Genomic DNA, 11,945 nt, shown 5'->3' on the forward strand with positions numbered 1-11,945 from the left:
TAGATTAATTATTTTTTATGTTTAGTTCTCTTCCAAGTGACATCTAAGAAGTAAGAACACATACATAATACGGATTCATACGTTATCTTTCCAACATATATAAACTGCAAGATAAACCTTTGACATGGTATATTCATAGCTTTTGAAGATGCTTGCTTTGAAATAATTAAGTGGTGCCTTTTTTATGATATGTACCAGCTAAACAAAACCCCATTGTTGTATGTGTTGATGAAATACTAATCTAAGAAATGATGGTGACTTGTCAATAAGGTGCATGATTTTATGTTTTTAGTGCGATGCTTTAGAATGTGAAATGACTCGTCTTGATGCCAAATGCCTACCACATTTAGAAAGTAATAATTGTTAGTTATCAATCTGTTAGCACCTATGCCACCTAGCACCTAGCTAGTTATTTGTAATTATACAGTTAAGTAGTTAACTCATCTAGTTAGTTTATCTATAGTTTAGCCATCTTAGGAAGGGATTTACGTATTAAGGTGTGAGGATAAGTGCTTCCATCCACTACAATTTAAAAGTTTTTTAAGAAGTATATAGCAATAATAATTATTTGTTCTCATTAAATTTATTAATTTGACTTCAATAGAATTTTTTTACTCAATTTTTAGCATTTAATAGTCAACTTAAGAATTTTGTTTTAGAAATACGTTTTTATGATTATTCTCGAAATTCAATAAAATTGATATTTTTCATTAGAAATTGGTTGAGACTTAAAAAAATATTGTTTATACATGATTATTTAATTTCTTTCTTTAAAGTTAGTTTTAATTTTATCGTAGCAAATACATCAATTGAAAGAACTTTTTAAGTTATAAATATTATCAAAAATTGGTTTCATAATTGTAAGGAAGATGAATTTTTAAATAATTATTTGGTAATATATACAAGGAGAAATGTTTAATTATATTGACAATAAAAAATTAATTATTTTTTTAGGTTTAATTATTTTGCATGTCCCTATAATTTCACCGAGTTTTTAATTAAATTCCTGTATTTTTTTTCTTTTCAATTGGGTCTTTATACGTTAAATTTTTTTAATTAAGTCCTTGTCATGAGAATAATATTTAAAATAAAAGAATATTCTGGTTAAAAAACGAATATTCTGATGATTTGGTTGGAGTAACTAGTTGAAGATACATGTATTTTTTCAAAATACTAAAAGAACCCTTGGTATTTTATTCCAAAGAAAAAAAAATCCTATCCAGCCCTAAATTGCTCTCTGGAGATCGTGTCCACTGTCATCTCCTGTGTCGGTCCGTCGTCTTCATCCATCTCCGGCGTCGTCTGCAGCGGACGCTTGGTGGTCGGCCGTCCGTCGCCTCCTTCTCCCTGCGCTGGTCTGATCTGTTCTGCGTTGTTCTATTCTGAAGTCTTCTGCGCTATTTGCCCGTCCAAGCCATCGCCGTCCCTTGCGGTACTTCGCCTCGCCGCGCCTGACCTCCCGTTCCCGCGCCGCACTTCTCCTCGATCTCCCTGTGGTCGATCTGTCTCAAAACAAGTAACACTAAAATTGATTTTTTTCAGTTTTTAAAGCTTGATGTAACATGTTTATGCATATGTCAATTTTTTAAGAATATGACATTGGTTGAATACCTATTTCTTGAATTGATTTCTGAATTGTTTTGATATAATGGTTTAGGATTTACAATATAAATATTTATGTACAGGGATTTTGTTAATTGGTGAATTGAGATATAAATTAGTTTTGCCGATTATAAATTTTGTTTATTGTTGATTATTGATTGTTGTTGCTGTGATGATGCTGCTTTATTAGGATTCTATTTCGTTTTTTTTTTTAATGTAGTGATGGGGCCAGGATTCAGATTTTATCATCATGGTGTTAAGTTTCATGTATTTTTACTGAATTTGGGTTAGTTGGTGATGCAGAAACTGTTGTGGAGACTCTGAATAAGGAGATTAAAGATAATCCTTTTTTGTTTGGCCAGTAACCACCTTGGGTGGAAGCTATATGGAAAAAGTCTAAGGATAATGTGGCGAAGATAAAGGCTTAAATTGCTAAAGATGTTGTGCCATTCAATTTCTTGAAACCAATGAGGATCATAAGACATGCAATTTTTGGAGTCGGAAGCCCGGCTCCGCTAGTGGTGTTCGAGGGTGCAAACACCATGGATGTAGGTAGGGCTATGTTGGTTGCCCAGGACTAGGTTGGATGCAGGGACTTGGGGGACCATAGGGGTTGGCCTTGGAGCATTGCAGCTGCAGTGGCTTGTTCTGACGAACTTGTTGCAGTTGAAGGGGATTTCGGATTCAGATTTAGTGCCATTGAAGTTAAGGTATATACTGCTGAACCCATGCTTATGTTTATCTATTTAATTCCCTTCAATTGTGTTATGTGGATTGATGCCCTTATCTTTAGTTATATTTTCATCATCATATAATGGAATGATTTTTATTTTAGTCTATACATTATTATTAAGTAAAAAACCAGAATTAGGATCTTATATGAACTCTAGCAGAAATTTGTACTGTCATTGTTTTGATTTAGGATCTTCCATGAACTTTTTTATGTTTCTATCCATAGTTAGTAGTTCTGTAATAGATAGGATTATATAAGTTGGTGTAATTACTATGTGGCAACCTAAAATCCCAAGTTCTAGGAGATTTTTTTACCATTTATTAGTGAGTACTGAGTAGTGGTAAAGGTAAATTATAAATGAATTTTGTTGTCCTGAATTTGTCGAGATTGTTTGCAAGAGTCCCTTATTTTGGAAACTAAATTATAAACGAGTTGGTGACTATTGATGCTGTTTGACATGGTTTAGTCCAGGAATGTGGAGTGAAAATTCTGGATTATGTCTTACTTTTTGTCGATACTTGAGAAAATATGTATTGCCTTATATCTTATCTTTTTTCAATCTAGACATTGGTTCAATACCAGTTATCTATGGTAGTGATTGTTTTAAAAAATGGAGGTGTATATGATGGTGACCCGAGAACCCCCAAAGTGATGAATGGACCTCACAAAGATGATCTTACTCCGATTTTCTTTGTTCCGAAGGCAGGCTACCATGCTTTGATTGAAGCTTTTGGTGGAAAGGACTATCTTGTTGGGACACCTGATGAACACAAGTTTGATCTTTCAGAATCCTTCTCGGCTCAAAAATCGGCCGTTATCAATATTATTGTTGATCCCTATGCTAGTTCAGAGAGTGGGATGTTGCAACACAAGAACTGATTTCTAGATTATCTTATTAGACTAAAACTCCGTTTTCTATGGTTTTTGTTTTTAGATTTAAAATTTCAAAAACACAAAATTACATAGCCTTGTGATTTTATATGGTGTACCATGATATGATAAAGTTACAAACTATATTTCATGATCGATACAAATGTAAAATGTTACTACTATTTCTGTTTCATTTTATCCATTCTTTTTTTTGTCCGTATGTTCTTAAGATAAGGTATTTTGAAAGTAAAAAGAAAAAAAGGTATTTTTAGTACAATTTATATATAAATAAGTAAAAGAATGATAGTGACAAAATAAAAGGAATTATAAGAATATCTTTCATGTCGTAGAATCATTGAATAGGATTATAGGAATATCTTTCATTGAATATTTATAATTTTATCGAATTTTCAATTAGGTCCTTATACTTTTTTTTTCTTTTCAATTGAATCCGTAAGGGTATACAAGTAATTTCACAATTCACTAACATTTTTTTGACGTTTAACGTTAATAAAGACTAAATTAAAAAAAATGTACAGGGACCCAATTAAAAAGAAAAAAAAGTATAAGAATTTTGTTAAAAATTCGGTAAAATTATAAGACCTGTAAAGTAATTAAACCTTTTTTCTAATATGAAACTTAGAATAATCAAATTCTAAAGTATATGTTATTATTTAAATGATTATTTTAGTATTTTAATTTGTTGATTAGATCATTTGAAAATTAATTATATTTTATAATAGTAAAATATAATTATAAAAATTAGATTTAATTATTCTACTAATCTTTATAGTTTCATAAAGTTTTTATTTAGGTTCTTATAATTTAAAAGTTTGTAATTATTTATGTTCTTATATTAGATAAAAATCTTCAATTAGATTTTTTTTAACTTTTTTTAACATTATTTGTTTTTATATTTAATGTAGGATAAATTATAAAATATTTTGAAAACAAAATATTCTAGGATTAGTATATATTTTCTAAAAGACGATAATTACTAAAGATCTAATTAACTTTTTTCCCTAATATAATAATTTAATTATAAATTATTAGATTATAAGAACTTGACTAAAAGTTAGTAAATTATAAGAACTAATAAAGCATTTAAACTAACAAATTATTATTATATTATATTTTGTACAAGATTTTGCTGGTAGAGGTTGATAGGAGGATCGGGACTCGCCGACTTTAATAATGCACGATCAGATTTTAGAATGTTGGAGGTGGTACTTGCAAAGACACCCCAACGCTTAAGTCAAAATGGATATAAGAGATATAGATGAGGGTTGTAAGTGTGTAACGTACCTGAGAGGGTCCTAACTCCCTTTACATAGCTTTATGTTGTTATCTTATCTTATCTTGTTGGCTAAGAAAAGAGAAGTATTTGAATTTGAATAATAGTTAGAGATTTGGAATCTGCTGGCTAATTTTGATAGTGATGAGGGTGTGAACCCGAGAAATTGGGTCGTTATTTGGTCGTTTGGGAGACCGAGAATCCGGTCCGGAACAGTTGTCCCTAAAGCGGGAGAGTATGCGTGCTTAGTCTCATCGCTGATTGAGTTTGTTTTTTCATGACTTTGAAGGTCATGGACCTCGTGTAGGGAAGCGGAATGCTACACTATGCCCTTTTGACCAATATCGGAAGTCTGTCGGTGTTCAAAATGCTTGGCCATTCTTTCACTTGTCCGTTGCATTTCACGATGGTGGGGTCTGTCGGTTGCATTTTTCAAGGTATCTTAATGACGTTTAATGGGAAGAGAGAGATTTGGTTTTTTTCCTTTTTGTCCTTCGTCCCTCTGTATTTCCATTCGAAACATTGGGGGGTTTCTATTTCTTGTAACTGCTTTCCTCTATTTGCTTCATTTTCCTTTAACAGCTTGATGATCTATCCATTCAGGATGAAGGGAGGTTTTTGTTGACGCAGGTGAACTCCTCCTCCGTTTGTTCGATCTATAGTTTTTTCATGTCCCCTTCTGACTTTAGTCTTGGCTGGTAATCCTGTTGGGAGTCTAAGTGGACAAGAAAAATTCTGGAAGCATCACGATATCTTTTTCCGAGTGCCAGACTTGTGTTATCGCATTATACTGCCACCACCCTATCACTGTGGATGGTTCCGATCGTTTCGTTGTCGGCCTAGAACTTCATGACCAGAAATTTTGTAAATATGATCCTAGAGAGGTCGTTAATGGTTTTCCTTCCGAGAATGATGTTATAAGTCATGGAACCCTTGAACACCACAAATTCAAAAAAATGGTTTCTAGTTCCTATGGTGATCGGGAGCATTATCGAATCATCTGGTTTGATGAAGTTATCTCTAAGGCCAGTTATCCCATTGAGATTGTTCTGTCGGTTTTTGTTTGAGATCCCTAACTTATTGAATGCTCCTCTAAAGAGGATGTTGGAGTCGGCTCTGGTGTGTATTAGGATGTGTTTCACCATCCCTGTTCCCACCTTTGCTAATATGACGAAAGGAGGGTCTTCCTCTGATGTTTCCCTTTTGGCAATCTTCCGAATGAAAGGTTATGTTTGGTGGGTCATGGACTTTTATCGGGGCGACTGCTAGTATTCGGAGGTCCTTTTTAGTGGATTTGGATTTTTCTTGGACATTTTTTCCCGTGATAACATTGACAACTATTGTCGGGTCTTCATCCTCAGTGTCTTGGGAAATGATTTGTATCGCCTTAGGGTTTCGCCCTTTGTGTTCTGATGACTTTTCTCTCTTGTCCGTCGGGATTCCCTGATGATGTTGGCGAACTCAGGGAGTTTGTCATCTCTAATAGCCTGCTCGAGGGTGTCCTTGAGGTCGAAACAATCCTGGGTTCTATGGCCATATCATTTGTGGTAGTTGCAGTATAGATTTTTGTTTTCCCCGTGCATTCCTTTAGTTGCCTGAGTTTTTGAAGGATATCCCTTTCTGTGATCTGCTGGTATATCTATGTGAGCGGGGTGGGTAAGGGTGTAGTTTGTGAATTTTCCACCCATGGTGGTCGGTTATGGGTTGGGAGTTTGAATAGTTATTTGTTGGGTTCTTTGGGAGGGAGTTGGTTCAAGGTGTTGTGTTGTCATGGTGCATTTATTGGCGACCATGACTTGGCTTACCTTTTCGTCATTTATGTACTCCCACGCCATGCTTTGGATTTTATGCATTGACCGGACGAGTTTCATTGTGAGGTCCTTCTAGAAGTCTTCATTCATCAAACCGTTGGTCAGGCATAGGCTGGCAACCAAATCTATCAGACCGTCGATGGTTAGGCACTCATTGTTAAATCTGTCTAAGTACTTTCTCGTTGACTCTTCTAAGCATTGTGTAATGCCTAGTAGGCTGATCGGGTGCTTTACTTTGGCTATACATATGGTGAATTGTGCCAGAAGCTTTTGGGAGATGTAACCAAAGCATGATATCGAATCGTTCGGGAGCACGTTGAACCACTTGATAGCCGGGCCAACTAAGGTTACCGGGAAGGCCCGGCATCGAACGACGACGACTGCTCCTTCCAGGTTCATCTTGGCCTAAAAGGATATTATGTGTTCTTGGCGGTTTTTGGTGTCGTCGTACTTCATGATCCTCTCAGTTGGAATCTAGGGATGGACTACGTTTTCTACATCTGACTTTTCAAGTTGCTCCGATTCGTATTGATGATGTGAGCATTAAAAAGTTCTATGAAAAAGAAGTTCAATTGGTTAAGGTATCTTGGAGTCGATCAGAAATTGAGGAGCATACTTGGGAGTTGGAAGCTGATATGAGGAACGACTACCCGCAATTATTCACAAGTAACTAAATTTTGAGGACAAAATTTTAAATTAGGTGGATAGGATGTAAAACTTGGTCAAACGATAATTAAATAAGTAATTAAATTAAATATGAGAAAAAGGGTTGGAAAATTTATCAATCATAATTTGGAAATTTAACAATGATATTTGGAGTTAAAGAATTTTTTCGAGTTGGAAAACATAGTTCTCTGCGTAAAAACGCGCACTGAAAATTTGACCGACAGTACCAGCTTAAATCTATCTGGTACTGCAGCTGAGAAAATTAATTATGAATGAGAAGGGTTAAGAAATTAGAATTTATGATTTGAGAAAGTAAAAATATTTAAAATATAAATTAAAACACTAACCTTAAAGGTTTTAACCCAAAGTTTGGCCAAACGGGCCATATAAGTGAACCGGGCCTAAGTTGGACCCAAGCCCAACACATATAAGCCCTTAACTAAGGCATTTCAGCAATTTCAACCCATAGAGAGAGAGAGAGCTGAGATGAGAAGAAAAGGAGGAAGAGTGAAACCCTAAACCTTGATTCTTCAAACTACTATAACTTTCTCTTCGGAGCTTCGATTGTCACACCGTTTGCGGTTATGTGTCACTCATCTCATCCTCTATAATTCTATTCAAAAAGATTGATAAGAATTTCGAATTCTCTTACCCCATTTTTGCAGTACATGTTAAATTTAAATTTGAGCTTTGGGTATTGAGAAATCTTGTAATTTTGATGGTTTAGAGGTACTCTAGAATGAGATCTAGTTGGGTTTCATCTTATATTTTAGTGAATAAAAGATAAGAACACTTTCCTTGTATTTATGATTCCTTATGAAACCCTAGTATATTGAGTATTGTGTATATTACGTGAAAATAGTGTAGAGTGGTATTAGAGGTATTAGATTGATCATTGGTGAGGCTTGGAGTTAAGGTTTAAGTTTTATTTAAATATCGGGTAATGTAATGTGAAATCCTAGGCTAAATACCTCTAGGATTAAGTTTGAATTGTGTGTTTGGATGGAATTAATATATGTAGTGTGTGTGTGTGTGTGATATATATATATATATATATATATATATATATATATATATATATATATATATATATATATATATTGAATTGTTAGAATGGTGGAATTGTGGAATTGAGACGTGAAGTGGATGAAAGTTAAAATGTGTGAATGAAGTAGGTTTGAGTTTGGTTGATTGTGAATGTGTGAAATTGAGTGGTTTGAGGTTATTTTGTTGAGTTAAAACTATTTTATACCTGAGAATCCCAATATGACCCAAAGCAGAAAAAATGACAACCTATTTCTCCGAGTCAACCTCTAAGAGGGACAAACATAAAATACAAGGTGGAGAATTTATATACATATATAAATATAAACAAAATATGCCCATGAGTCCCAAGAGTTCTTCGCTTCGTTAGAGTCTCCAGAATACAAAATGGTGCTTCTCAACCTGTATCTGAAAAACAATAATATTGTATGGGATGAGAATCGGGGGTTCTCAGTATGGTTAAGGTGCCCACATATATAATAAATAAGGTCCCGAAAAAGCGAGAGGCAATCCTAGAACTCCGATATTAGATTATAAAACTTAAGGAATTAAAGCAGAAGCCATAAACGGGTGGTTGTCTAAGGTTCTAAACTTAACCAACTTTATCCAAAACCCCTCAATTTTCCGCCTTTCCTCCAATCTTCCAACTCCGGTGAAACCACAGACAAACAAATAGACAAAGCAAGCACATGTAGAGTACAAATACAGTAGGTAATAGTTTAGCGAGTAAGCATAATAATCACGTAGGCAAGCCCAATTAATGCACAAGCAAACAAAACATACAAATGCATATGATGCATGCCTGTTCTATGGCTGATGATATCATCTGTCGGTTATATAGCGAACCCGACACGTCTTAGTAGCTAACCATGGACAGAAACACCCATTGCGGAGCAAGTATGTTTGAGCTACAACCCCCTTGCTACTACCCGCTTAACCCAGAGCCAGTGGAATAACCACTATTGTGGCTACTACCCAGGCGGATGTATAAAAGCTCAACCTAGAGCAAGCAAAATAATCCACTACTGCTGCTACTACCCAAGCATCATAATCCCTGACCTGGAGCAAGCGGGACGAACCACCATCCTTGCTACTACCCAAGTATCTCAAACATTCATTCATTCATTTCATCTCAATTCATTCATCAATCATCATATCAATATGACCAAATATTCATCAATTACATAACACTTTCACACTTCCCAAACCCTTATTCATCATGTTCTCAAACTTTCTTCTCTTCCAAGCTACCACCCCTTCCTAACTTCACCTCATCACTAAGCATACTATTAAGATATAGGGCTAAAAGAATGAAAATAGAGATTTAGAAGTTTGAAATTAAGCTTTAAAACACAAAATCCATGTTTGCTAAAACAGGGGCCATGCGTACGCTAATTATTGTTGTGGGCCACGAGAGAAAAGGGGTTTGTGACGCGTTTGAGTTTTCAAGTTTCGACAATCGAGGTAGACGCGTTTTTTTAAATTCATTTTACTTTCAAGAATTGTTATAAGTCGATAATAATATGAAAAATATATTTTTATAATTACGTGAGTCTTATGAATTGAATTGAACTATTTGGATGGCTATGATTATTTATTTGATTAATTTATTGAATTATTAAAGAAGCTGGTTATTTTGATTTGCTGTTTTGGTTTGTTAAGTTGGTCGGTGTTGAATTGATTTTTCTTGAATTACTGGAAAAGGTTTAATGTTAGAATTTAGTTTAATTTTGGAAATGTTTGATTTTAGAAAAGATTCAAAATTGGGAATTGGTTTGATTTTGGAAAGGATTTGATATTTGAAGCTAGTTGGGAACGGGTGAAAAATGTGACTTTGATGGGACCCGTAAGGGTGGCATAGTCCGAATTTTAGAGGAGATGCTGCCAAAATTTTTATAAAAACTGGAGATTTCGTTTAAAATGGTTATTTAGAAATATTTAGACTTTTAAGGGTTTTATAATTTGAATTTTGGAGTTATTAAGAAAATGGTTACATTTTGGAGTTTGATTTATTTAGAAAAGAATGAATTATGTTTTGAATCTGAATTATTGAAGAAAGTAATAAGAGGTATGATGAGAATGAGTGTGATAATGAAGATTGATTATTGAGTATAATTTTTTGAATAATTGAATGATAATGAGAATGAATGTGAAAAATGAATTGAATTTATTTGAGATACCTGGGCAGCAGTAAGGATTGTGGTTCGTCTCGCTTGCTCCAGGTTAGTGATTGTGATGCCTAGGTAGTAGCAGTAGTAGTAGATTATTTCACTTAATCCAGGTTGAGCTTTTAAACACCCAGAAAAGCCAGAGGCAATCCTAGAACGCCAACATTCAGATTATAAAACTTAAGGAACTAAAACAGAAACCATAAACAGGGGTAGTTCTCTAAGGTTCTAAACTTGGTCAAATCCTAATCAAAATCCTCAATCCTCAATCATCAGTCATTCAAATAATTTTCAGTATCAAATTATTTCAAAATCAATATCAAGCATTTCTATACTATACTAAATACTCTCCAGACTTTCCAGTCACATATATCTCATTTAATTACAAATCATTCTTACTTCATCATCCTCGTCAAATCAAGTAGCCCTTTCTTAAACTCCAAATTACTTCTCCTTCCTAACTTCATCTCATTACTAAGCGTATTACTAAAGTCTAAGGGTTAAAAGAGTAAAAATAGAGGTTTAGATATTCGAAATTAAGCTTTAAGACACAAAATTCATTTTTGATGAAAACAGAGGTCACGCGTACGCGTGGGCCATGCGTACGCGTGGGCCATGCGTACGCGTGGAGATGCAATTTGCCCATCTTGCGTATGCATTGCCTTGTCCGCGTACGCATGCATGCCAAACAGAAATACCCATCTGCATATTCTTGTTATGGCTTGTTATAGGAAAAGTATACATCATTTGCATTGTTTGAATTATTTCGGCTTGTTATTCTTGTTTTGGCTTGATTGATTGTGCATATTAAATGTATATGTGCTAAATACTTGCATATTAAATGTATATCCGCTTAAGATTGCTTAGTGAGTTTCTGTTGCCTTATGCAATATCTATTTGGTACTTTTACTGTACTGAAAATTTATGAGTCGGTAGTTCTCATTTCGTATATATATCTCTTGTTTTTCAGATACAGGTCCTGGTGCTCAGCAGTGAGCTGCGATTCATCTGGGAGACGGCGAAGTTTATTGAACTCCTGTTTTACATTTTGTTTAGAATCTCTCCTTACTTATTTTGAAAAACTTATATGTATATATTTCTTTAGAACTTTCCTGTAGAGGCCTTGATGTATATTTTAAAAGAGAAAGGAAATAATGCTGTCAACTGGTTTTTTATAACTATAACCCTAGCCGACCTAAACTTTGCAGGTCGTGACTAGTGGCTATTATATGTATGTTTATATATATACCTTGTCTTTATCTTATTTTTCTTTAATATTTTATTTTATTTTCGCTTTCCGAATGTGCCTTATTCTTTTTCATCGATACGTGAGTAGTGTTTCTGTTCACGATTTTTCTTTTACTTTTTTTTTTAAACTTCTCGTTTAATAATTCCTTTAAAATATATATGTATTATAAATTCACCTTGAGTAGTACCACCTTATCATCATTGACTTATGACTCGAGTATAAAAATTTGAATATTAGGGTGTTACAATACTACTAGAATCTCAACAGTCCCCACAGACAGCACTAATGTACAAAACTATACCAATCGGATGCGAGATGGAACTTTCTTGGTTGATGATAGGTCAAGCATCCGTTGGTTCGGCAGGATGACGAGGCTGGAGAGTATGAGGGTGGTACCTGTAAAAGCACTCTGATGTTCAAATCAGAGAGTTAGAAAGGTAAAAAATGGATGTATAGAATTGAATGATCATATTTAAAAAAAAATAATTAAACTCTTTTTTATAAAATG

General features: G+C 34.2%; 1 pseudogene; it reads left to right on the plus strand.

Annotated features, from left to right (window-relative positions):
• Positions 1 to 313: 313 nt before the first annotated feature.
• LOC114924191 (2-hydroxyacyl-CoA lyase-like) lies at positions 314 to 3,235 on the plus strand (annotated as a pseudogene).
• Positions 3,236 to 11,945: the final 8,710 nt, after the last annotated feature.

The sequence above is a fragment of the Arachis hypogaea genome, chromosome 6 (assembly GCF_003086295.3).
Source record: "Arachis hypogaea cultivar Tifrunner chromosome 6, arahy.Tifrunner.gnm2.J5K5, whole genome shotgun sequence".
NCBI classification, from domain to species: Eukaryota; Viridiplantae; Streptophyta; class Magnoliopsida; order Fabales; family Fabaceae; genus Arachis; species Arachis hypogaea.